Source organism: Orcinus orca, chromosome 1 (assembly GCF_937001465.1).
Source record: "Orcinus orca chromosome 1, mOrcOrc1.1, whole genome shotgun sequence".
In the NCBI taxonomy this organism is placed as follows: Eukaryota; Metazoa; Chordata; class Mammalia; order Artiodactyla; family Delphinidae; genus Orcinus; species Orcinus orca.
In genome coordinates, this window is record NC_064559.1 from 578,672 (window position 1) to 603,647 (window position 24,976).

The following is a 24,976-nucleotide window of genomic DNA, read 5'->3' on the forward strand; positions in this document are numbered from 1 at the left end:
GCAACTTTATCTTTGACCTACATAATGATCAGAAGTATGTTTTTAATATCCAAGTATTTGGTAAAATATTGGTTATATAGTTTTACATTTCTTGCTTATTCGGAGTCTTGTTTTATAACCAGAATATAGTCAATTTTATAAATGTGCCATGTGCACCTAAAAATTTCTGCGTAATATATATATTCCATCATTGTTGGTGCAGTGTTTTATGTAAATTTAGGCCAAAGTTTTTAATGATGGTATTCAGATCTTCTATAATCTGCTGATTTGTTGTTGTGGTTCTGTGTTACTGATCTAGGTAATTTAGATTTTTCTATTTCTACTTAGATTTTTGGAATTTCCCTTCATATATTGCATTGAAGTTTAGGTTTATAATGTATTCCTTGTAAAGTAACAGTGGGTTTTATTATCCTGCCTTATCGCCAGTGATACTTTTTGCTTTCAAATCTACGTTAACATTAAAAAATCTTCTTCAATTTTACTTATTGTTGTTATGACATAATTTTTGAATCCTTTCATTTTCAATCTGACTCTTGTCTCTTGTAGGTGGCATAGAATTAGGTTTTTTGTTTGTTTCAATAATCCTTGTCCTTTAATTTGAGTATTTACAGTTAATGTATTTTCTTATAGACCGGTTACTCCTTGTTTACTATTTGTCCCACCTTGTTATGTTCCTTTTGCTCTTCTTTCTTCCTTTGAGATTTCTTCAAATTCCATTTTCCCTTGTATTAGCTTGTTATTTTTACATAAGTAGCAGTTACACATGTACCATGACTTATTAGGTCTTTTACTGCTTCTCAAGCAATGCTGAGATCTTAAATTTCTTTTACTACTTTTTCCTCTTCCATTTGTTTTAATGCCTTCTAATTTTTGATATATTTTATTATTACCCTTCTGTGTTGTTAGATTTTATTTAGGTTTATCCACTTATTTATCCTTTCTGATATACATAATTCTTTATAAAGTCCTTATTTTCATGTGATAATCTTCCTTCTGCCTGCAGGTCTCCCTTTATAATTTAATTCAGTCAGTTCTGATGAGAAAATATTTTCTAAATTTTGTTTGTCTGCAAATTTCCTTATTTCATCTTTCCTTCCAAACAACATTTTCTCTGCCTCTAGAATTCCCAATGGGCAGTTCTTTTCTTTAGCACTTAAAAATGTTATTCCATTATTTTCTAGTATCCAGTCAGTTTCGCTGAGAAGTAAGCTGTAATCTTAATCCTATTGTTCCATTGAAAGTAATCTCTCTCTTTTTCGGCTGCTTTTAAGATGTCATGTTTTTCTTTGCTATTCATGAATTGTACTGTGGTGATCTTAGGTGTGGTTTTCTTTGTATTTGTTGCATTTTTTTAGTGCTTATTGAATTTATGGCTCCATATATTCTTTTTAGTTTTAGAGAACTCTCAGCTGTTAATATTTCTGAAATATTGTTTTCATCCCAATCTCTCGCTCCTTTTTTCTTTGGATTCCAGTTTACACATATGATAAAAATGTTTACTGTGGCCCATATGTCTCAAATGCGCTTTTGTGTACTTTTTATTCTTTTTGTTTCCCGTGCTTTAGTCTTAATATTGTTACTACTCTATCTTCCAGTTCACTTCCCTCTTTACCTGTGTCCAATCCACTACCGAGTTTTAAATTTCATATAATTTTTAATTCTATCAGTTCAACTTCAATCAGTTTATAGTTTCTAGTTGTCAAGTTAATTTCTTCACCTTGTCATCTATTTTCTTGAACTTGATAATATTTACCAAAATATGTATGAACTTTAATGTTTAGGTCATCTATGACTCTGATTCTGTTTTGTTTTTTATTCTAATTCTCCTTTTCTTGGTAATTCTTCAGTGAATACCAGACTTGGGATATGACAAGTTGTAGAGAATCTGAATGACATTACAGTTGCCCTTTGAACAACCTGGGTTTGAACTGCACAGATCCACTTATCCATGGATTTTTTTTTCAATAAGTAATACAGTACTACATGATCTGTTGTTGGTTGAAACCTCAGATTCAGAACCACAGAAAAGAAGGGCCGACCATAAAGTTATATGTAGATTTTTGACTGCACAGGGAGTCAGCATCTCTAACCCCTACATTGTTCCAGGGTCAACTGTATTTTCTTGAGGAGAGAATTTTCTATTCTTAGCTAGGGAGGAGAGAGGAAGATCACCTCAGTCACTGAACCAACTTCATACTCATTTTCCTTCTTTATAAGGTTCAGTGTAGATGTTGCATCAACCTTCCTAACTCACAGACACACACACACACACACACACACACACACACACACACACACACACACACGTAGAGACTTCCAATGTCCTAATTCATATCATTAGTTTTCCATTGGGCCACAAATCTTTCATAGGTTCTGAACCCCAATTTTGTCTCTTCAGCATCATCAGCCAACTAAGTCTATGCTTTGACTTCAGTTAGCTTTTGTTTGACTTCTTAGCATCTTGTCTTGTCTACCTATTATACATGGAAAATACTGCAAGGGAACACTGTTGCTGAATCCAGCTCAATTCTCTGAATCTTTACTCTCTCTGTGATTTTGGTCCTTAAAATTCTAGCTGCCTTGATATTTCTCAATTCCAACTCTGGTTTCCTTAGTCCTATGACATTGTCCTAAGATCTACTGGCTTTTCTACCTCTTAGGAGTCACATTTGGTTTCTCAGACTTTTGCTCTTCATCAGTAGTTTCTAAGTGACTGGGCTAGAAAAGCATGTGCAGAATATTGTTCTCACTTCAGTGAGTTTCTTTCTCTATTTTACTTTTCTAGGTCATGGCTACCTCAGTAGCTTTCTAACGCTCACAGTCAAATGTTGCTTATGATTTATCTGGCCTTTCTAGTATGTTTTCCTAAGGTAAACTGATAGAGTTGGAAACAGAAGTTCGTACCCACCATTTAAAAAATTCTGTTTTGTCTTTCTATGAATTCTCTTTTTGTCCCATCTTCTGTCACTTTTTCCTACCAAAAATTCCCATTCTCACAGATAGGTTATTTTAAGATTAAAAATTATTATTAAGCTAATATGTTAATTTTGAAAGGAATTAATTTTGCTTTGAACAAGAACACAGATTGGTGAATGGAATACGGAAGATTCCTTAAGACCTTTTTCATCTCTAAGAGTAGTATCCAACCATCGGTACCATCATAAGTTTGTCAACTATGGAAGAAAGCAGTCTTTATAAAATCAGCATTATTCAGTAATCTCAAAAACTGCTTCACTTTCCTGCTCATGCCACCAATTTCCAAATGTTCAGTAGGAGCAGAGAATCATGGGATGGGACATGGAGAAATGGCCTGTTGTAGTAACTATAAATATTGGAAGAATGGAATTATAAATAAAGAGGGTTTTCTATGAATATATTTGAAGTGTTTGTTCCTAAAGAACTTCTAGAATAAGACTCAAAAGTTTAACATAGAAACAAGTGTGAAACTTGTTTTGATAAGTATGAAACTCAGTAAAATTTATCTCGTAATAGTTTTTTCTTTTGTGTTATGTGATTGTCAGTGTCACATAAAACTATGTTTTTCTGGACTTCACAGATCTTCTTATTTTTACTATGGGATCAGTGACCCTACATTTTTGAAACGTGGCAAAATAGTTAAAATTGGAACATTTCCCCCAAATCCAGGACATATGACTTACATTTCTGTAGAAGGAAATATTATATTTCTGTCTAGTTCTGGGGTAAACATTTTCATACCTGCCAATCCAATTTGACTAATGTATTGTTTTTACAGTGCATTAAGTGGAAATTAAATGGTAAATTCAGTCAGTCATTTCATACATCAAAAAGGAAAATCAGTCAACACAACTGTCTGACTGAAATGAATGAAGAAAACAATTCAAGGCAAACAACTGTCCCAGTAGACTTGTATAAATACAGTAATGGTGTCATGTGCACAATTAATCTTTCCTCACCTTTAACTGGAGAACACTCTGCCAGCCAATTCAGTCACTCAAATGATACTGAATTATAATATTCCAGTTTTATTTGCTCTCAGTTACTGGTGACTTCCCTTCCTTCTCCTTCATCTGTCCATCAGTGGAGAATGTCAGAGCAGGAGAATAGTAATATTGGCATATTGTAATGTACTGTCTTGAATTCTACAGCTTCAAAATTCTTAGGCTAACTCAATGATCTTAAAGAGCCTGGTGCAGAAAGGATATGTGAATTAAATCGCAGACCACTGGCTGACCCTTCCAGCACTAACATCCCTTATTCCTGGTTCTAATATATCACAGAATACTCAAGAGGAAGGTTTGCAGCGGTCAGCAGAAATATGGCTCCAAAGCAGGCACATGGAAAAGAAATGTTGTCATCTGTGATCCACTTTAAACTTGACTTGTCTTTTACTCATAAACCAGATTCAGTGTGAATTCTGTTCTGCTAAATGTTAGAGAGTCTGTTGGAGGAGTGTGGGCAATTCTTTTGAATTTTTTACTCTCTAACTTTTTGGCTTTTTTAACATCTTTATTGGAGTATAATTGCTTTACAATGGTGTGTTAACTTCTGCTTATAACAAAGTGAATCAGCTATACGTATACATATATCCCCATATCTCTTCCCTCTTGCATCTCCCTCCCTCCCACCCTCCCTATCCCACCCCTCTAGGTGGTCACAGAGCACGGAGCTGATCTCCCTGTGCTATGTGGCTGCTTCCCACTAGTATCTATTTTACACTTGGTAGTGTATATATGTCCAAGCCACTCTGTCACTTCATCCCAGCTTACCCTTCCCCACCCCGTGTCCTCAAGTCCATTCTCTACGTCTTTATTCCTGTCCTGCCCCTAGGTTCTTCAGAACAAATTTTTTTTTTAGATTCCATGTATCTGTGTTAGCATACGGTATTTGTTTTTCTCTTTCTGACTTACTTCACTCTGTATGACAGTCTCCAGGTCCATCCACCTCACTGCAAATAACTCAATTTCATTTCTTTTTATGGCTGAGTAATATTCCATTGTATATATGTGCCACATCTTCTTTATCATTAATCTGTCGATGGACACTTAGGTTGCTTCCATGTCCTGGCGATTGTAAATAGTGCTGCAATGAACATGGTGGTACATGTCTCTTTTTGAATTATGGTTTTTTTAGGGTATATGCCCAGTAGTGGGATTGCTGGATCATACGGTAGTTTTATTTTTAGTTTTTTAGGGAACCTCCATACTGTACTCCATAGTGGCTGTATCAATGTACATTCCCACCAACAGTGCAAGAGGGTTCCCTTTTCTCCACACCCTCTCCAGCATTTAGTGTTTGTAGATTTTTTAATGATGGCCGTTCTGACTGGTCACACAAAGAACTTTGGCATGGTGTTCATCATCTAGCTAATCCTAACATGCAGACATTTATGAGAGTAAAGTCAGGTCTTTGCCAGAGTGGGTTGCTTATTTGGGCAACTGGGTTAAATCAAGAAGGGCAAATGTAGGCTGCCAGAGTAAATAAGGAGAGGAAAAACAAAAAGAGCGAGACATATCATTCATCAGTGATTTTCCCCCCAATATTCTTAGCCCCCACCTATTTCCATCTTACTGGTAACACAGGAACTAGACTGAAGAATCAGGTAAAAGGTCTCTACAGAAACTGAGGTAATATAGAAAATAAAATAATAAAACATAAAATTGTAAATTTTCTTCCTAGGGATAAATGAGATGATACTTCAATAATAACATAAGATCAGGTGAAGTCTAAAGAAATTTTAGAAAACCCGGATAAAGTAAGAAAACATCTCTTCGCCAGCATCCGAATGTTAGAGAGACACTGAGACATGTGGGCCAAGTTCTGGCGAGAAGGGAAACACAGACGCAAGCTTGACATTTGGTGCAGCTTTTCTCCTTGGGGCATTTGCTGATGCAACTCATACAGCCTAGGAGCTGAAAAGCCAAGGAGTTCAGAAGACTCTAACCACAGAAGCCAAACGGCAAGAGCTCAAGCTAAAGGCAACAACTAATGGAATGACAAGCTACACGTATCCTTAGTCTCACAGGGCTGGGGGAACCATTACATTTAAAGCCTAACAAATACAAGGGTAGTTGGGAATAGGGAGAATCTAAACGTTCACATGGTAATCCCAAAGGGCAACACCCGTAGAGGAAGGTCAAGACAGAAAGAGAGCAACCTTCACACAGAGTGAAAAACGGCTTTGAATGAGCTCAAACTGAGAATGGACTAAGGTTTCCAGTCCCTATAGTAACTGTCTGCCATGGGCAAAAGGAAATCTTTTCAAGGGAACGATAACAACATCCTGAATGTGGATATCTTTATAGTTTCCTAAAATAAGTTAAGCCCAATTTTAAAATAAAAATAATTGGACATACCAGGAAAAAGACTAAATGATCAAAAGCTCAAAAAAAAAAAGAAGGAAAAAGGACAATATAAATAGACACAGGAGGACAAGAGTTAGTAGGCTTTGGTTAAAAAACAACTATGATTAAACAAAGAAAATAGACACACGGCAAATAAGCGTATGAAAAGATGCTACACTTCCATGTAATCAGGGAATTTTAAATTAGAACAATGAGATACCACTACACACCTATTCAAATGTCTAAAATCCAAATACTGAAATACCAAAGTTGTTGATGATGCAGAACAACTGGGATTCTCATTTGTTACTAGGAGGATACTTGGCAGTTTCTTACAAAACTAAACATACTTTTACCATACAGTGATCTAGTAATCATGCTCTTTGGTATTTACCCATAGGAACTGAAAAGTTACATCCACATAAAAACCTGCACATGGATGTTTATAACATTTTCTTTCATAATTGCCGAAACTTGAAATCAACCAAGATGTTTTTCAATAGGTGAATGGATAAACAAACTATGGTATATCGGTACAAAGGAATAGCATTCAGCAATAAAGAGAAAAGGCTATGTAGCCATGAAAAGACATGGAAGAAGCTTAAATGCATATTGCTAAGTGAAAAAAAGCCAATCTGCAAAGGCTACATGCATATTATATGATTGCAGCTATATGAAATTTAGGAAAAGGCAAAAGTGTGGAGACAGTCAAAAGATCAGTGGTTGCCAGAGGTTGTGGGGAGGGAGAAAAGGATGGGTGAAGCCCGGAATTTTAAAGGCAGAGAAACTCCTGTGTATGGTTCTGTAATGGTGGATACAGGTTATTGCACATTTGTCAAAAATCATATAATGTACAAAACAAAGAGTGAAGTCTAAAGTAAACCATGGACATTAGTTAGTAATAATGTATCAATATTGGTTCATTAACTATAACAAATGTATTACGTTAATGTAAGATGTTAATAATAGGGGAAACTGGGTAGAGAGGTAAGGAGGTATGAGAATTCTGTCCTTTCTACTTAATTTTTCTGTAAACCACAAACTGCTCCGAAATAGTCTGTCAATTTAAAAAACAAATCTAGACCTGCATACAAAACTTGCACGTAAATCCAACCACAGCAGCATTATTCATAAGAGCCCCAAAGTGGAAATACCCCAAATGGCCATTTACTGTGAATGCATAAATGAAACCTAGTAATATCTACACCATGGAATATTATTCAGCCATAAAAGGAAATCAAGTACTGATGCATGCTACAACATGGATGAACCTTGAAAACATGCTAAGTAATTGTATGATTCCATTTGTATGCAATGTCCAGTCTAGACAAATCTGTAGAGACAAAGTATATTAGTGGCTGCCTAGGGTTTGGAGAAATGGGGGAGTGAGTGACCTATAATAGATTCTTTTTCTTTTGGGGGGTGGATGAAAGTTCTAAAATTGATTGTGGTGGTAGATGCATAACACATTAAATTGTACACGTTAAATAATATGGAAAGTAAATTATATCTCAATGAAACTATTATTTAAAATTATGATTAATGTATTAAAAAAAGGACAACATGTACAATTTAAGCAAAAATTATCTGTGAAATGCAACCAAAAGAAACTTCTAGAATTAAAAATGCTTAAATTAAGCACTCAGAAGATCGGTTGAACAGTACCTTAGTCAAACAAAAAAAAGGATTACAAATGTCAATTAAAAATAACTACACTAAAATTTGGAGGGAAAATGATGGAAAACAGAGAAATAAGTACTTAAGACATATAGAGTATATATAAAACAATGTGTCTAGCCAGCCCCAAGTCACACAGCCTAGGGAGGAGACACACAGCCTACCTGAATCACAAGGACTTCTCCAAAGGAAAAATGAGGTTCTGATGCCAGAAGTGGATGGAATGAATTGCAAAGAAAAAGAACAATGGTAAACTATAATCTAGATATACATTGGTAAATACATAGGTTCCCTGGGGTTGTGATCTGGTACAAACAATAAAAAAAAAAAGATAAGACTCATAGTAGAGGCTGCTAGATTCTGCGGAGGAAAATGTACAGGGAGGGAAGAGTTGATTTATTTCATTATTTTTTTAGAGTCCACATTATAAGTGACATCATGCACTATTTGTCTTTGTCTTATTTCACTTAGCATAGTGTCCTCCAGTTTTATCCATGTTGACTTAAATGACAGGATTTTCTTCTTTTTTAAGGTTGAATAATATTCCATTGTATATATATACCATATTTCCTTTATCCATTAATCTACTATGGACACTTAGGTTGTTTCCATACTCTGGCTCTTGTGAATAATGCTACAATGAACATGGGAGTACAGATATCTTCAAATAATGATAAGTTTCCTTTGGATATATACTCAGAAGTGGGAGTGAGGAAGAACTTATGACACAAATCGACCATGTGTAAAAGATGTTGTAGGAATGAAAAAGTCTGAACACCTAGGAAGAGTGTGGAGTATTTGGAAAGGTCATTGTTCAATGTCATACACAGTTTGAAATTATGACATTTCAATGAGGCTGTGTGCATGAAGGCTTGCTTATATTTTGGGATTTGAATATAGTGCAAAGAAGTGTTGCTAAATTTTCGATCAACATCAAAAACAGTGTGGAAATTTTTCTTTTATTATGAAACTGCAGGAAAGGCAAGACTAGAATTCTAGGCCCAGTAGAATTTTCCATGATGATAGTGCTAATTTAGGAGAAGAAGAAGAATCCAAGGCCATAGAACAATTGTGAAAGCAAAATAAGATTGCTGAGTCTTCACCCAGTGTATGAGATTAAGTTTTAATGGCATATGACGAAGTGGCCATGACACAGCCGGCAGAGCTCGTTGAGTTGTTGAAAATGGCTCTTGAAGCTACAGGAAATGGACAGTAGACATAGAAAAAGAACAAGGTAAATCCCAAAGAGTGGAAGGACAAAATTAATCAAGAGAAAAGTCAAAACTCGAGAAGAAAAGCAGTAAACTTGACAAATAAAACCAAAAGCTTTTCCTTTAGAAAGACCAATAAAATAAGCAATACTTGGCAAATATGATAGTGATGGGACTAGCTATAAAACAGAGAGAATTTTGTTTTAATTACAAAATAATACTGTGGTAGCTTTATACCAACACATTTGAAAATATGGACAAAATGGCTGATTATTGATTAGTTATGTGCAGCCATTATTTACTTCACAGATGGTGGTACAATTTACTGAACAAAGGAATACTGACAAAGGACCACATTTGAAAAAGAAGGTCGAGAATTGAGACTCAAAACTTGGCAAATTTAAGGTACCTTTGAACTATATACTCATCTCCTGGGAAGGGACCAAAAGGTGCCCCAACTCTCTTCCTTCAAAGATTCATTACTGTGTGTATTCCAACCTCTTATGCTGTTCCATCAGTCAGAAGTCCTGATAGTATGTCCCAGCAAGGCCACTTCTAAATTTTTACCAAGAGGAAATGAAAGTATATCATCCACACAAAGACTTGTAGACAAATATTCCTAACAGATTTAGTTATAAAAGACAAGACGGGAAACAACCCTAATGCCCATCAGGAAGTGCAAAGTTAAACTGTGGTATATTCTTGTAGTGGAATACTATTCATCCATAAATAAGTAAATGAATAAATGGAGTAAGCTATTGATATGTTCAATGACATGAATGAATCTCAAAATTATTATGCTGAGTAAAATAACCCAGACCAAGAAAAAAAAGCATAATGCCATTTTTATAAAATTCTAGAAAATGTAAACTAATATATAGTGAGTAAAGCATAGAGAGAAGAAAGCATTGCAAAGCTGCACAAGAAAACACTGGGAATTATAACATATTTGGTATTTTGATTGGGATGCTGGGTTTGTGGGTCTATGCATATATTAAAACTCACAGTATTTAGTATACTTTAAATATGAACAATGTATTGTGTGTAAATTGTACCTCAATAAAGTTATTAAAAAGTCAAACCCCTGATCACCTTCTTCCAACCAGGTGAGCTCTCATTCCCTGTTCTGTGTCCCATCATAACAACCTATTTTATAATTAGCAGCATACCTGTTTGCTCCTTCTCTCCCTATGGATTTCCAGCTGGGCGCCAAAAGAGATTAAGTGTCTCTTACAAACCTAACACAGTGAATGAAAGGATGAAGCATTGGTAGTCTCACTCATGCTGGTAAATATCTGAGAATGAACATCTTTTCCTATCAAATCAGGTCCTATGAGGACAGGGCAATAGGGGATGGATCAATGGTGGATACTAGGAAAGGTGTCTGCTTACTGTGCTCTGGTATGCAAGTGAGGGACAGGAGGGTAAACAGGAGAGGGAGTGAGATAGTTAGGAAACAGTGCTTTAACTTGAGACACATGTAGAAACCAGTAAAGAAAAATCTACATGGAGGTGGAACACAATATAAAAACTATCCCATTTAATTTATGCTACCTGTGAGACACCAAAGAACAATGCTTACATTTTAGGAATGGTGTTGGAAGTGCAAATCGAGAGGGAGATTTTGTGCATATGTTAGATGCAGCCGTCAGGGAACACCCATTCTGGAATGAAGCGATGTCACATCACTTTGGGGTTTCACTGTCATTCAGCTTCACTCTGAGCTCATTGCCCTCAGGAAGCTAGCAGGTTAGATGCTTTAATTGAGACGGGAAAGCTTTGAGTCCTGGGAGATATTCCTGTAGCTGAGAGTTTAATTTTAACTAAATGGAAACGGCTTATGAAATAAAAGCAAGATTGAGCCTTTATGGAACATTTTAGGATTGTACATGGCGGCAGTCCCAAGATGAAAAACCAGGGTCCAAAGGTAATCTTAAAAAGATGCCTGTAGGGTCACTTAAAGCACCTGAAATGACCTACCATGGAAAATAAAATCCTAAGGGGCAAATCCTTGTGCTTTATCTATACATACAATTGGAAAGTTAAATAGTTATCTAGCTGTTTTTAGATATTCAGTTTTATGCAAACGATGTTATTCTTAACGGCATTTTTGTATGGCCCTCATTGCATACCATTTTAATTAAACTTTATTTAGCCACTGTGTTCACTGCCACGGAGCTGTAAATTATAATTTAAGATATAATTATTTCCTGATTTCAAGGATTAGCCTCTCCCTGTGCTACTTAAATAATACTTAAATAATATGATAGAAATTCTGTGATTCAACACTCAACTGAAAGATAAGAACAGTGTTTCAAGGGGGTTGGAAGAGAGAGATCTATGTAAGCAATATGGAACAAGTAACTTTGCAAAGAAGAGATGGGCTTTGAGGCTACTCTTGAAGGATTCTTGAACTGGGGAAGTGATATAAGATAGAGAAGGGCATCCACATAGGAGAACAGGAGGAGTACAAGAGAGATACCACAGAAAGCTCTCAGGTTTCCCTCCTTGTTAAAAAAAAACAATCTTATGGTGTCTGAGTTTGTTCAAAGTCTAAGAAAAATATTAGCATAGCAGGGCTTCTCTATAATGCTGTAATGATCGAACCTGAATTAGAAACCACCTCAGGACAGAGGGAGGGTAAAAAGGTGTCAATTTCTCATTGTTTCCCATCAACACCCACTGTAGACATAGTTCATAGATTAAAATCTTTTTTGACTGTGGACCTCAGATTGGACTGCCTGGGAATATGGTGTTCCGCAGCACAGGCTAGTTTTATCTGTTTCTGGATTTATTTTTATGCTTATTTTAAACTTCTGTAGTGAGAGATACTCTAGCAGGGTACTAAATATCAAAATGGAATTCGTCTTTACTAATGGCTTTAAAGTTAATCTGGGTTAGGGATTATAAAATTATAGATATTAGTATTTCCCTACTGTGTGATGAAAGCAACCCATGCTATACCATGCATTTAAGAAATTGTCACCACACAAATCCCAAGATGGTCTTCCTCCACAATTCCAATGGCCAAATCCTTCAGGAACAGAATGCCATCCTCTTCTTAAATAATAATGTTAGATATAGTACTATTTTTAGAGTTGCTTGAGGGTTTGTTTTCTTGGTTTTTTTTTTGTTTTTTTTTTTTTTTTTTTTTGCGGTACGCGGGCCTCTCACTGTCGTGACCTCTCCCGTTGTGGAGCACAGGCTCCGGATGCACAGGCTCAGCGGCCATGGCTCACGGGCCCAGCCGCTCCACGGCATGTGGGATCCTCCCGGACCGGGGCACGAACCCGTGTCCCCTGCATCGGCAGGCAGACTCTCAACCACTGCGCCACCAGGGAAACCCTGTTTTTTTTTTTTTTTGATGTTAACTATAACAGGCCAAGTAGGAGGCATAACCAATATGAGAGGCAGATCGACTTGCCTAGGGCCACAGATACCGCAAATAAAAGAAAATAATTTTAACACGTATTTAATATTTTACAGGTTCTAGGCAAGATTCTATGAATTTTCACATACGTTAAAATCACCATAACAACCGTGTGAAGAGAATATTATTAGCCCCATTTTATGGATGAGGAGACCGAGGCTCAGTAAGATTAAAAGCAACAGAACACAGATACAAACTCAGGTCATCTGACCCCAATCCCAATATTCTGTGTAATCATCATGATTAAAGTAACATGTATTAGGTACTTGCTCTATGCCATCTTCTCTGCTAAGTGTTTTATATAAATCATCTCATTCCCAGCATAATGTCCCTAGAAAGGAATATCACTGGCTAACATTCACAGATTCAGAAACAGGTTGATCAAGGTCACACAGCTGATAAGTAACCCAGCTAGAACTTGAAATCTGAGTTTAGAACTAACACTCTTTATTAATATATTTTGCTGCCTCTTAAAGGATAGTGCAATCCTAAAAGTGAATTCAGTTACAGGTATTAGGACCTTATTCAGGCAATATCTATGTGATAAGGTGAGGGAGAAAATCCATTCTCTTGGGGAATCAGACAGCAAGCACACATTGAAATCTCATTAGAAATTAGTTACAGGAAATAATACGTTTAAATGTTTCAGTATATCATCCTCCTCCACAAAAAGGACATTTCCATTTTCGCTTAATATCCTATCCTTAATTAGCAATGACAAGAGCCTCAATTATGGATTGCTTTCTATATGTGCCTAAAGCCATGCTTAGCAATTTATATAAAATATCTCATTTAATCCTCACAACCAGACTATTAAGTCTATGATTTCTTCCTGTGAATCAAGGGAACAGTATACAAAGCTCAAAGAACTCGAACAGGTACTAACCTACCTAGTTAAGGGAAGCAGAGCAATTCTGGCCCACAAACACCTTGGAAGCTAATCATCTCTGCCTTTCACATGGAAGCCACAGTTGTGAGATTATTCAGCAGTCACCTGGTAAGATGTAATGCATTTTATCTGATACGACTGTGGGAAATGTGCTATAAAAATAAACCCAGCGTGCCTTGCTTGTTGTGCCGAAGAAACCTCCCTGGACAGTGTGAGTGGATAAAATATTGAAGAAATATTGCTGCCCATGATTAGAGTTAGAGAGATGGAAAAAAATGAAGCATATATTTGAGAAGGGGATAAACAGCCACAGACTTCCTTACTTTTGTCCAGAGAATGTGAGCAATTCAGCAAAGAGCTCCTAGCCTTCCTCTGTGTAAAACTTTTGCTAGATGTTAACTTGCCGGGGCTGCAGGACCCAGCACCTCCTGCATGTATACCCTGTCAATGGAATGTGAGCAAAGGTAATGAATGTCACTTCTGGGATGGAGTGATTAAGAGCAGAGCCTCTACACCCTTTTCTCCTCTGTCTTCCAACTACATTCCAAAGGCTTTGAGGCCCTAGGAAATAGAGTCAGGACATAGAAGAAGCCTGGGCTCCTAATTCACTTCATGGAGAAAAGGTCTCAGCAAATAAAAAATATCATGTTGGATTATGTCCTTAAAAGCACAAACTCTATTAGATAGATTTCTGTCTTGGGCAGGTGAATACTCAAATACATAATAAGACTAAATAAAATATTTTTCTCCTGATATTCTGTTCATAAGACTATAATGATACTTGTCCAACTGTACAATAATTATGTGGTAACCTCTATGACTCCCCTCAAGACTGGGAGACCCTCCAAGGTAATGATAATGACTTTTTCACCTTTCCAGCTCGGCACCTAGATCAATACCAGGTATAGTATCCACAGTAACAAATATTTTGTGAATATATGAACGATGTTTAACTAGATGAATACAAGTATGAATAAATGAGTGGAGAGACTGGAGTATACAGAGAATAAAACAATTATTTTCATAACAAGACCACACAAATTACTTTCCATTTGACTTTAGAATGCATTTTTGAACTTATATTTAAATGTGGGTGTGTCCAAATCAATTCAAAATCATTCAAATAATAGAATTAAGTCAAACCGTCAGAGGTTAAAAAAAAGAAAAGAAAAAAGCTTGTCTCTTTTGTTCTTCATCCTCAATTTCGCTCCCTAAACCTTTCTGGCTTAGGCAAAGCACCAACCTAACTTGAATTGTCCTTTTTCATTCAAAGTGTGTTACCTTCCTGCTGAGTGTCTTAAGTAAAAGATAAAGAATAAATATGTTCTCAGCTCCTGTGAGGCTGCACGTTTAGTCTAGGTAAAGAAAGGGTAAAATAGAGAAGTTTGCCATTTTTTATATTACTTTCAAAGTTCTTCAAGGCTGTTTTAAATCACATACCAGAATCAGAGGGTACCAAGCAGTCTGCTTAGGTATACAGTTCTGAATCTAATGTTTGTAAGTGGGACATGAGATAATGATCCCCTCAACCCTTGGGGCTGCCTGGTACAGCCTGGGTTACCCAGAACCCTGGAACTATTCACATTCAGCCACAAATAGCCTCTCTAGGGTCTCCCAGGAAGGTTACCCGAGAGAGTGAGTCAGACAAAAGGTCAAAAGTGGTCTCGGATGGCAGACCCAGTGAGAAATGCCACACCCATGGGTGCATCAAAGTTCTCTCGCCATTCAACCAGTGGGCATCAACTTGTGCAACAGCCAGCGGCGAGTATGCCAATGCTCATGGTGAACAAGAGATTGCTAGGATTGCTACAAGAACTAATGATCCAGAGCAAAGATACAGCAGGTCAGGGGCGGGAGTCCCAGGAGACCTTGTCAGTGTGCATTTAGGTGGTTACCCGCCCATCTCTGTCTTCATGTAAAGATGATATGACCGCCTAGTGGATGTGAAGGCTCTACCACAGTCTGTGCCTTCTACCATCATTATTGGGACATACCTTATAAAAGCAACCACCAACTTGGAACGAAATCAGTCTCATACACATCATCAGATGATACTGCAATGAGTTTTTGTGTGCCAAAGAAAGAAGAAACTAGATTCTTTTAAAAACACTGGCTTGAAAAATTTTGAATGATCGTAAAAATGATTAAAATTTTCTTGTCTAATGTGATGATCAAAAATAGAGAGATGTTATTAAAACATTGATTAGAATTACAGTCACAACTTCAAGAGTAAGATCTGGTAAATGAAACAAAACAAACAAACAAAAAAACCAAAAAACACTTATGTTTGTGGAAGCAACTACAAGTTTCTCATTAAAAATCCTGAAAAGCATTACTTGAAAATTATGTAAATTAAGTATTTGATATCTTCCCCAATACTTTATACTTTATTATGGCTTGTTATTTTAAATTTTTATTTATATTAGTTGTTTTACTTTATCATTGTTTAATATAAAGGCTATACAATTTTTACCAAGCTCCATTTAGATCCCTTCTAGTTTATTCTAGTATAGCATACAAGTATCATTTAATAAGTGTGCCATGAAGTGAAAACAGTAAGCAGTAGTACCCAACTATATAAGCAGCATATTAATATTCACAACTAGACAATGTGTTCTAGAGTCGAAGGGGGCAGAACCCAGAAGATACCCTTAGCCTACTGATTAGGTAAATATTCAATTTAAGATTATATATTCCCTAGACCACACAAAAAATAGATACCAGTGTAATAATAAGATTTGAGGTCTGTAATTTTATCTAGCAATGTAGCCCTTAAGGCAGCAATCACTGGTGTTTCATGAATTAATTGCCTACCGTGGAGCTTTTCAACATAGAATACAAATTAATCCCACACACCTTACTATTATAAAATTTACTTACATTTTTCATGACACATGCAGAATCTAAAGATTTATAAATATGGAGTAGATAATGCTTTCCATTTAAATTTGGCATCAAGCTATCGCTCTGAGCCCAAAATAACAATGCAGACAACGCTGGTTTAAAAAAAATCCCAGATTTACTTAATTTTGGCTGTTTGTTCCTTTGCCTAAGTGTTTGGTTTTTTCTTTTTTTTTAATCTTACTCTATAAAGCCAAGCCAAAGTTCTTTATTCGAAGAATCAGATTTTTTGACTGATGGTGAAGCAGATGGATCACAAAATTAGGAGGTAGGACAACTGGATATTTCTGATTACAAGTCTTTTACAGATTTGTTTGCTTGAGTATGGTTTTTTGCTTCTTATTTGAGCTAGAGTTTCCTCATCACTAGAATGAAGATTTTCATTAAATATTTCTGAGTGTTCTTTTGAGCATCATGTGAATTTGTGATCCTGTCTAACTTGTTGCAGAAAAAATTTAAATGTATATAATCTTAGAAGTATTTATACTAGTTATAAATTCAAACAAAGGGATTTTAAACGCTGAATTATCCTGATTTTATGCCATGCTGCCACTAATAAACAAACAGCAAGTTCCCTGATAGTGATTCTCTATTATGGGATATTGACATATTTTGGGATTTGGAGGTTGGATTGACCTCCCCCTGTTTACAAGACACAACTTTCTGATTTGCCACCTGCTATGTCTCCTATTCATCTTTGTGTAAGACTTTTTAAACATTAAGAAAAACCCTCATGGTACAGAATTTCCCACAAGTGGCCCACATTTGAACAGTAGAATTCAACTGAGACTTGAAGATGGGCCACGCGCAGCACACCCTGCTGACATGTTCCTCTACCCACGGCCCTCCTTTTCTCACTGCCTGGTAATTGAAGTGTTTTTTTGTCAGTGGTGTCAAAGCCTGTCTCCTAGGCTGTCTTATTATTTTTAAATCCCCGACAAGTCCACCACAGTGATCCAGCTCCTTGCACTTTATAGGTGCTCAAGATCTATTGGCCAAGCCAACACGTCTCTCTCAGTTTCTCTAGACTTGCAGGTCCTTAACTGCAGACCCTAGGGTGACTGGGAGACACAGCAACTGGCCTGGAAGAAACTGTGCATAAACCACAGATTTTTACTTATGCAGCTTTGTGCATTAATTCTGGATAAGCACATGATAGAATGTCATATGTGTGAATTTTATTTTTCAGGTGTAGTGATGGTGGGAAAGAGGCTGGTAATACTGCATTACAAAAAATCTGATAAATCCAAGCAATTCAGTTCAAAATGGTCAATTAAGGGGAAAATGCAGTCATTTAACTTGATAATTCTACATGATACATTAAGTCTCTCACAGACTCCACCAAAATGAAAGCGAAAAGAGTTGAACGAAGGTAGAGGAAGATTTTCTTTAAGGTCCACTACTTGATTTCTTTTAGCTCCTAAATATTTGGGAAGCAGTAAAGCATGGTGCTCAGGCCATTGTACTCACCTGATCTTGGAGTTGGGCAGTGTAATTTGTGCACTGGCTGAACAGATGGATAACTGATCATAGGCAAATTCTTAACTTTTCTCTTCCTCAGTGTCTTCATCTGTAAAATGGGGATATTATTGGTACTTACTTATTAAGAGCTTTGTGAGGATTAACTACACTAATCCATGGACAAGAGACATGTTGTCTGCATAACAGGTGCCCAATAAGTTACAGTGATTGTGTTGTGTTGTTGATAATGCCCATGACAATAATGATGGCATGTGTCTATTTTTATCATTATAGTGTGATTACACGTCATATATGTTGTATCTCCTTGTTCTGAGATTAACATAGCCTCTTTTAGAAACCACCAAAAGGCTCAACAGTGTTGGTGAGAAACATCTGTGAGCAACAAACATTCAGAAACAAACATTCAATTAAGACGACCGCTTCCAGAAGCAGTCTCTGAAGCATGTCTGATCTAGAAGGGATGCCCCCATGCACTTCCTGCTGGGAGAGAATCTTCTATTGTTGCTAGTCAGGATCATTCCCTGTTGGTTTAAATTAACCTGAAAGATCCTCAGCAGTTTAGGTATGTTTAGCTCAACATCGCAGATTGTTTATACCTGTGATGCAGGCACGTCAAAAAAACAACCACTGAGCCACTGGCTTAGGGTTTCCAGCTGAAGCTACAGCGGTTCTTTTCTGTAAGCACAGGAAATCAGCCAAGCTCAGTTTGCTTAAGACATTCAGGTAAACCGTTTGCTTGGTCAGAGCGCTCTCTCCCAGGAACGACCAAGATATTCCGAATCATTTACTTCTTTCCCATTTGCCATTCTTTTCATGAGGTGGATTCCCCAATCGTAAACACAAAGAAAGTGTTTAATCAGAAGCAGCCAGAAGTGATTGGTGATAACTGGGATTTAATGGCTCAATCTCAAATCTAGTTTCAGTTGTGTTTCACCAGAGATTTTTCAGATTCTTGCTATGAGAGTTTGGCAGAAGACAATAAAAATCATGATTTCCTCACTTTTTTCTGATGTTTTGCTATGGCACTAAATAATATGTCCAGTATTCCCCTGGAAATATATAAAGCACTTTACGTGGTGTGTTCATCATTTGCCTCTGACTAAAATGTCCAAATGACTGAGAATTAATGAAAATCATTATGGATAGGAGCAAAGGATGTGTACCAAGATGTTCACTAAAGCATTGTCTACAATTGTGAAAATGAAAACATATATTATAAACTATATAACAATAGGCATGAAGTATTTACTACTACATGGACTACTATGAAACCATTAAAATAATGATGTAGAAACAAAAAAATGTGAAAAATGGGTTTTAAAATAAAACAATAACACACTAATATTAGATTATTTAGTTATTATTCTGGGTCCAACCAGAAGAAAAACAAACAGTAATTTGAGCATGGAAAGTGTAATGAAAAAACTATTAATTATGAAAGAGGATTAGAGTAAGGAAGGAATGGCCAGCGACAAGTAAAGAGAACGCCAAAACACACAGCAGAAATAAGGAGAGCCGCTAACCCTCCAGTTGAAAAGAAGACTTCCTCCTCCCTGCCCACAGGACTGAGGTCCAGACCCGGTTGAAAAGGGCATGACTGTGGCTCACTGGATGGTAAAGAAGCTGCTGTGGTGTCTCACGGTGGAACTTTCTGGAAATATGCCCTCTGTAAGTTGCTGGAAATCCACATTCTAGGGTTCCAGTTAAGCTATGCACGGGGAGATTTCTCACCTGAGGCGCTACTCCAAAACTGCTTGATAGAAGATGCTGACGGAAGCTGTCGTCCACTGCTCTCTCTGCGCACTGCTGAAGCCGACTACTGGAGAAGTTGTGAGCCCCGGGAGCAGGGCTGAGGACACCCTCGGTGCTGCAGGAGTGAGTGGGTGCTGAAGATGCCACCAAGAGCCTTCCCAGCAAGCACCGGGGCATCACGAAGCAACACCTTCCTCAGGTGCCATCAATTAGGAAAGCCTAACATCACACGAGCTGGCCAAGGAAAAACTATTTAAAGGACCCATAGCACTTTTCACAGAGCAAGTAACAAAAGAGTGAATTTCGAGCTGAGAGGCGGTAACCAATGTTACCTCAAGAAAAATTAAAACGGAGGTTTTTTTTTTTTTTTTTTTTTTTTTTTGCGGTACGCGGGCCTCTCACTGTTGTGGACTCTCCCGTTGCGGAGCACAGGCTCTGGACGCGCAGGCTCAGCGGCCATGGCTCACGGGCCCAGCCGCTCCGCGGCATGTGGCATGTGGGATCTTCCCGGAACGGGGCACGAACCCGCGTCCCCTGCATCGGCAAGCAGATTCTCAACCACTGCGCCACTAGGGAAGCCCTAAAAAGGAGTTTTTATCACATAATCAGTGAAATGCAAATTCAAGCAATAAGATGCCATTTTTGACTAAAAAACAAACTGACACACAGAGTATATAATATTAAAACGTTAACAATGGCTCTCTTTGGGTGGGAAATTACCAGTGAATTTCTCATTTTTCTTGGAGCATTGCCATATTCCTACAATATAAATGTACATAGATTTCCAATGCACAAAAATAAAATACAATTATCAACTCAGCTACCCAGTAAACTTAATATTCACTCAATAACTTTTACTCTATTTAATTACAGCATAAAATGTAAGAACAAATGCAATATGGATGCTGCATATTAAAGGGGCTCGATCAGTCTTACTCATTTTGTGGAATCAAGGAAAGGACCATTCAAGCATTTCCATGAGTTTCTCTTCCATTCTACCTAAAACTCCCTCTTGCTGGAGGAATTCTGTCAATCAAATTCTAGTTATCCAAATCAACACATTTAATATATCTTACAGGGGTATTAGTGCTTTGTGTGTGTGGGGGGGAGGGGTGGTGGGTACAGGTGAAATAAGTTTAGGAAATGATCAATGTACCAAAGGGGAACAGGTTTACATATTATTGTTTCTATCTGTACATACCACACAGGTTTGTACAGAACTGCAATAGTGTTTGGATCCAGCTAGAGCCTGGATATGATTCTGCTTTACCAACCCAACAAGGAACTTCTTCTGTGCATCTGATTGAATCAAGGTGAATGAACATGTTTGGGGGAAGTTTTAAAGGCCTACACAAAGCACTACAGCTCTGTCAAGTGATGTAATATAATTATAAAAGCACTTTAAAAAAAATTTACTGTTGCCTTCCAGTCTACCTTCCTGTATTTTACTACACTCTACCTTATTTTAAATGTGATTTAAGGAAATGTTTTGCTCCATACTTCCTTAGTCTATCCCTCTCTTTCTTCCTCTCTGCCTTATAAAAGAATAAATATATAATCGAGCCAAAAAAAAAACCCCCAGCTTATTTGTAAAAAAAGCTTCAACTAGCAACCTAAGTGTCCATCGACGGATGAATGGATAAAGATGTGGCACATATATGCAATGGAATATTACTCAGCCATAAAAAGAAATGAAATTGCGTTACTTGTAGTGAGGTGGATGGACCTAGAGTCTGTCATACAGAGTGAAGTAAGTCAGAGAGAGAAAAACAAATACTGTATGCTAACACATATATATGGAATCAAAAAAAAAAAGAAAAAAGGCTCTGAAGAACCTAGGGGCAGGACAGGAATAAAGATGCAGGTGTAGAGAATGGACTTGAGGACATGGGGAGGGGGAAGGGTAAGCTGGGACGTAGTGAGAGAGTGGCATGGACATATATACACTACCAGATGTAAAATAGATAGCTAGTGGGAAGCAGCTGCATAGCACAAGGAGGTCAGCTCGGTGCTTTGTGACCACTTAGAGGGGTGGGATAGGGAGGGTGGGAGGGAGGAAGATGCAAGAGGGAGGAGATATGGGGATATATGTATGTGTATAGCTGATTCACTTTGTTATAAAGCAGAAACTAACACACCATTGTAAAGCAATTATACTCCAATAAAGATGTTAAAAAATAAAAATAAAAATAAGCTTTAAAAAAAGCTTCAACTACAAAGGGACATGTTACCGCCTGCTACCATCAATATAATACCTAACAATTTATCATTGACGCTGTAAGAAAGTTAGTGGTGTACCTAAAACCATCTTTTATTTTAAATATCCCTTGTTGTGCTAGTAATGATTTTCCTTTATTATCCCCAAGTCATATATTTAAACCTAAAGAGACAAACCCAATTTCACTTCTCTAAATTATTCTACTGTAACCACATGTACCCTAACTGTAGGAGATGCTTGAGCCATTTTCTACTTAAAATTCTGAAAGACTCGTGCTCACATAATCCCCACTGACACTTTTGCAAATGACGAAAAATTTCATCAAGGCCACTGGATCAGAACAATTAGTGGGTACATCAAGTAAAAAGCAATATAAAGGGTTAACACTAAGAATACCTTGAGGGAAAAGCCTAATTGTGTGCCTCTGTAGGTAAGACATCCATATTTCTTTTAAAATGCTTTTAGGGCAATACTACAGATGCATGTTAATATACCCTGCTTGATTTAAAAAAAACTTTAATGGTGGAACATATCAAATTCAAATCGCACAAGTTGCAGCGCTTGATTTTTCTTAAAAGGTCCATTTTTACTCCTTACTCTTCAATCTTGACATCACCTTTAGAATGCGTCCCCAACACCTGCCCCCTGATCCAGGCAGGCAGTGATATTTCCTTACATCTATGTTTCTTTTATCACATTGCATCATAATCATTTACTTAATCAACTTTCTGCTTCACTACAATATGAGTTCTGTGAAGCCAGGATCCATGTTTTATCAAGTTTGAATCTCCAAAGTTTAGTGGATTTGCTGTTTCAACAAATATTTATTAAATGTCTACTCTTTCCCAGATGTGTGTGCTGGGTATAAATAAGGTGGCTTGTCAAAAAGAGAGATGCGGTTCTTGGGCTCATGGAATTTAGAGTTCAGTGAGGGAAACAGTAAATTAACAAGAAAACATTCTAACAAATAATTACAAATTCATACAAGTTCTATAGAATAAAAGAGAAAGACGTTGCGACACATATTAACCTGGGGGAGTTTCTCGGGATAAACAGGACAAGGCCACCCTTGGAGGCCACTTGGAAGCCACTTGTAAGTATGTGAGGCTCAAAATAAGGGAATAGAGTGTGTGAAGTTTCTGAGTCCAGGAGAACTCAGCAGGAATAAATGGAGGAGTGAAGAAATAAATGATTTGGAAATGAACACTGTGGCAACATGATGGAAAGTTGAAACATTACCTGTGTCTCTAAGAAGCTTATAAACAGAAAGGAAATTGAGCCCGAGAATCCCCATCCTTTCCGTCCTGCAAGTCACTCAACCTATTTCTATTCTTTTTTCTTTTAACCAAGGCAGACACTGCTAATCAATCACGGCATTCTTCCCCCCTAAGGCTGGACAGAGCTTAAATTTTTTTCTTAATTCAGTACTTCTGCCAACCATTACCACTCATTCAAAATGGGCACTCAAGATGATACCCTTTTGCCCTTCCTGATGTAAGCGGTTAATACCATTTTTACCTAATTAATAAACATTTGATATTGGCTTGAGGGGGACAAGAGGTAGCAAACTGAGCTAATATATATAAAACAGTGAAGGTTGTAAATGGATAAGCAGCCTGGCTCATTACAGATGCTGAATTGATAGGAGTGATTATAATGATGCTGGGAAAATATGGGGCATCCAGTAATTGATGGGAGCTAGCATTTGAGGCTACTCCTGAGGGTGAGAGAAATTACCAAGTGGGAAGCACTGAGTCACTGAAGTCACTCTTTCATAACGTCATATGTTAGCTTGGGACAGCCAAGCTAATATTTTCTCAAAAATACAGAGAAAAGAATATCTTTACACTCAAGCAAAAAAAAAAAAAAAAAAGATCATCATCAGAAAGGATATATGCAGTTGGAAACTAGCATCTTGACCTAGTCCTAGTATAATTAGAAATGAAACCTCATCAGCTTTACTGACTTCACCACTTAGTCCGTGTACCAGAACTTCAGCAGCCCAGAGTTAGCCAGTCTAAAACATTCAGTTTTCCCCCACCTGCACTGAGTGAACCATGCATCTTAGGTATAAAATGATAGCATTTATAATTTAGTAAGAGCTAAACCCAGAAGTACTCTAACATATTATTAAGGTTGAAAATTTCTTAGAAACCAAAGAAATACAGAGGTTTAGTTCTTATGATGACATTAAGTGGAAATACATTGCATCTACTACATGTTGAGAATCTCCTTGGATATGAATTGATACACTGAGACCTAGCCATAGGATATAGCTACCCAATCCACTGCCTACTTATAAGTTCTTCTGAATAAGATCTTATTATATATTGTTTCACTTTAGAACTGCCTATGTTGGGCAGAGTAGTTTGCCTGAGTTATAGTAATAGTTACCACTTTGAGTGTCTGTTTTATGTCAGTGCCATGCTAGGCCTTTTATATATATTATTTATAATGCATACAATAACCCAGTAAAGACTGACCTGATTTCTACCTCACAGACAAGGCAACTGCAGTTCAGAGAATTTAAGGAACTTGTTCAATTTACGTAACTAAATCAATGATAGGGATGGGATTTGGATGCAGTTCTGTCTCACTCCAGAGCTCATGTCATTTTCACTACCCTTTGTTGCACTTTGTTTGCACGTTACCCATTCCACAGCCACACACAGATTAGGGAAAATTAGAGGACCACCCCAGACACCACATTTGTAAGGGCCTGCCTTTAGGAAGGGGGAAAGCGGGCTAGCTTGTGGGGGAGAGAGTTGTTCCCATCTGATGCTAGGGCTTGTATAGCCTCCATCAGCCCCGGAATCTCTCTGACAGCACCTGAGCAATGTATGTGATCAACACTTTCCACCTTCCTTATGGTTACATATGCTGATTAATTTTTCCTGGTGTAGATGCTCATTTTATCAAGTCACTCGTAAACAGGGCCAGGTGTAGGGCCCATTTCCTGCTCCACCCACCTTATTGAAGCCAAATACTCCATCTATATCCTTCCCGAGTTGTATCTCACAGTTAGAGACAGTAGGCACTGCGAGTCTTAAGCATGCATAGATTGACATAAAAGCATTCTCTCTTCACTAAAAG

General features: G+C 37.3%; 1 protein-coding gene across 2 annotated transcripts in view; it reads right to left on the reverse strand.

Annotated features, from left to right (window-relative positions):
* The window catches only part of LOC125964776 (uncharacterized), a 100,924-nt gene that overhangs the window by 9,491 nt on the left and 66,457 nt on the right, over positions 1 to 24,976 (reverse strand). For both annotated transcript variants that reach the window (XR_007478068.1, XR_007478067.1), the window contains exons 1-2: positions 19,645 to 20,022; positions 17,902 to 18,001 (exon numbers count right to left, since the gene is read on the reverse strand). The gene's annotated coding sequence lies outside the window, so the exon portion shown is untranslated. Of the gene's footprint in view, positions 1 to 17,901; positions 18,002 to 19,644 lie in introns of those variants that run through there.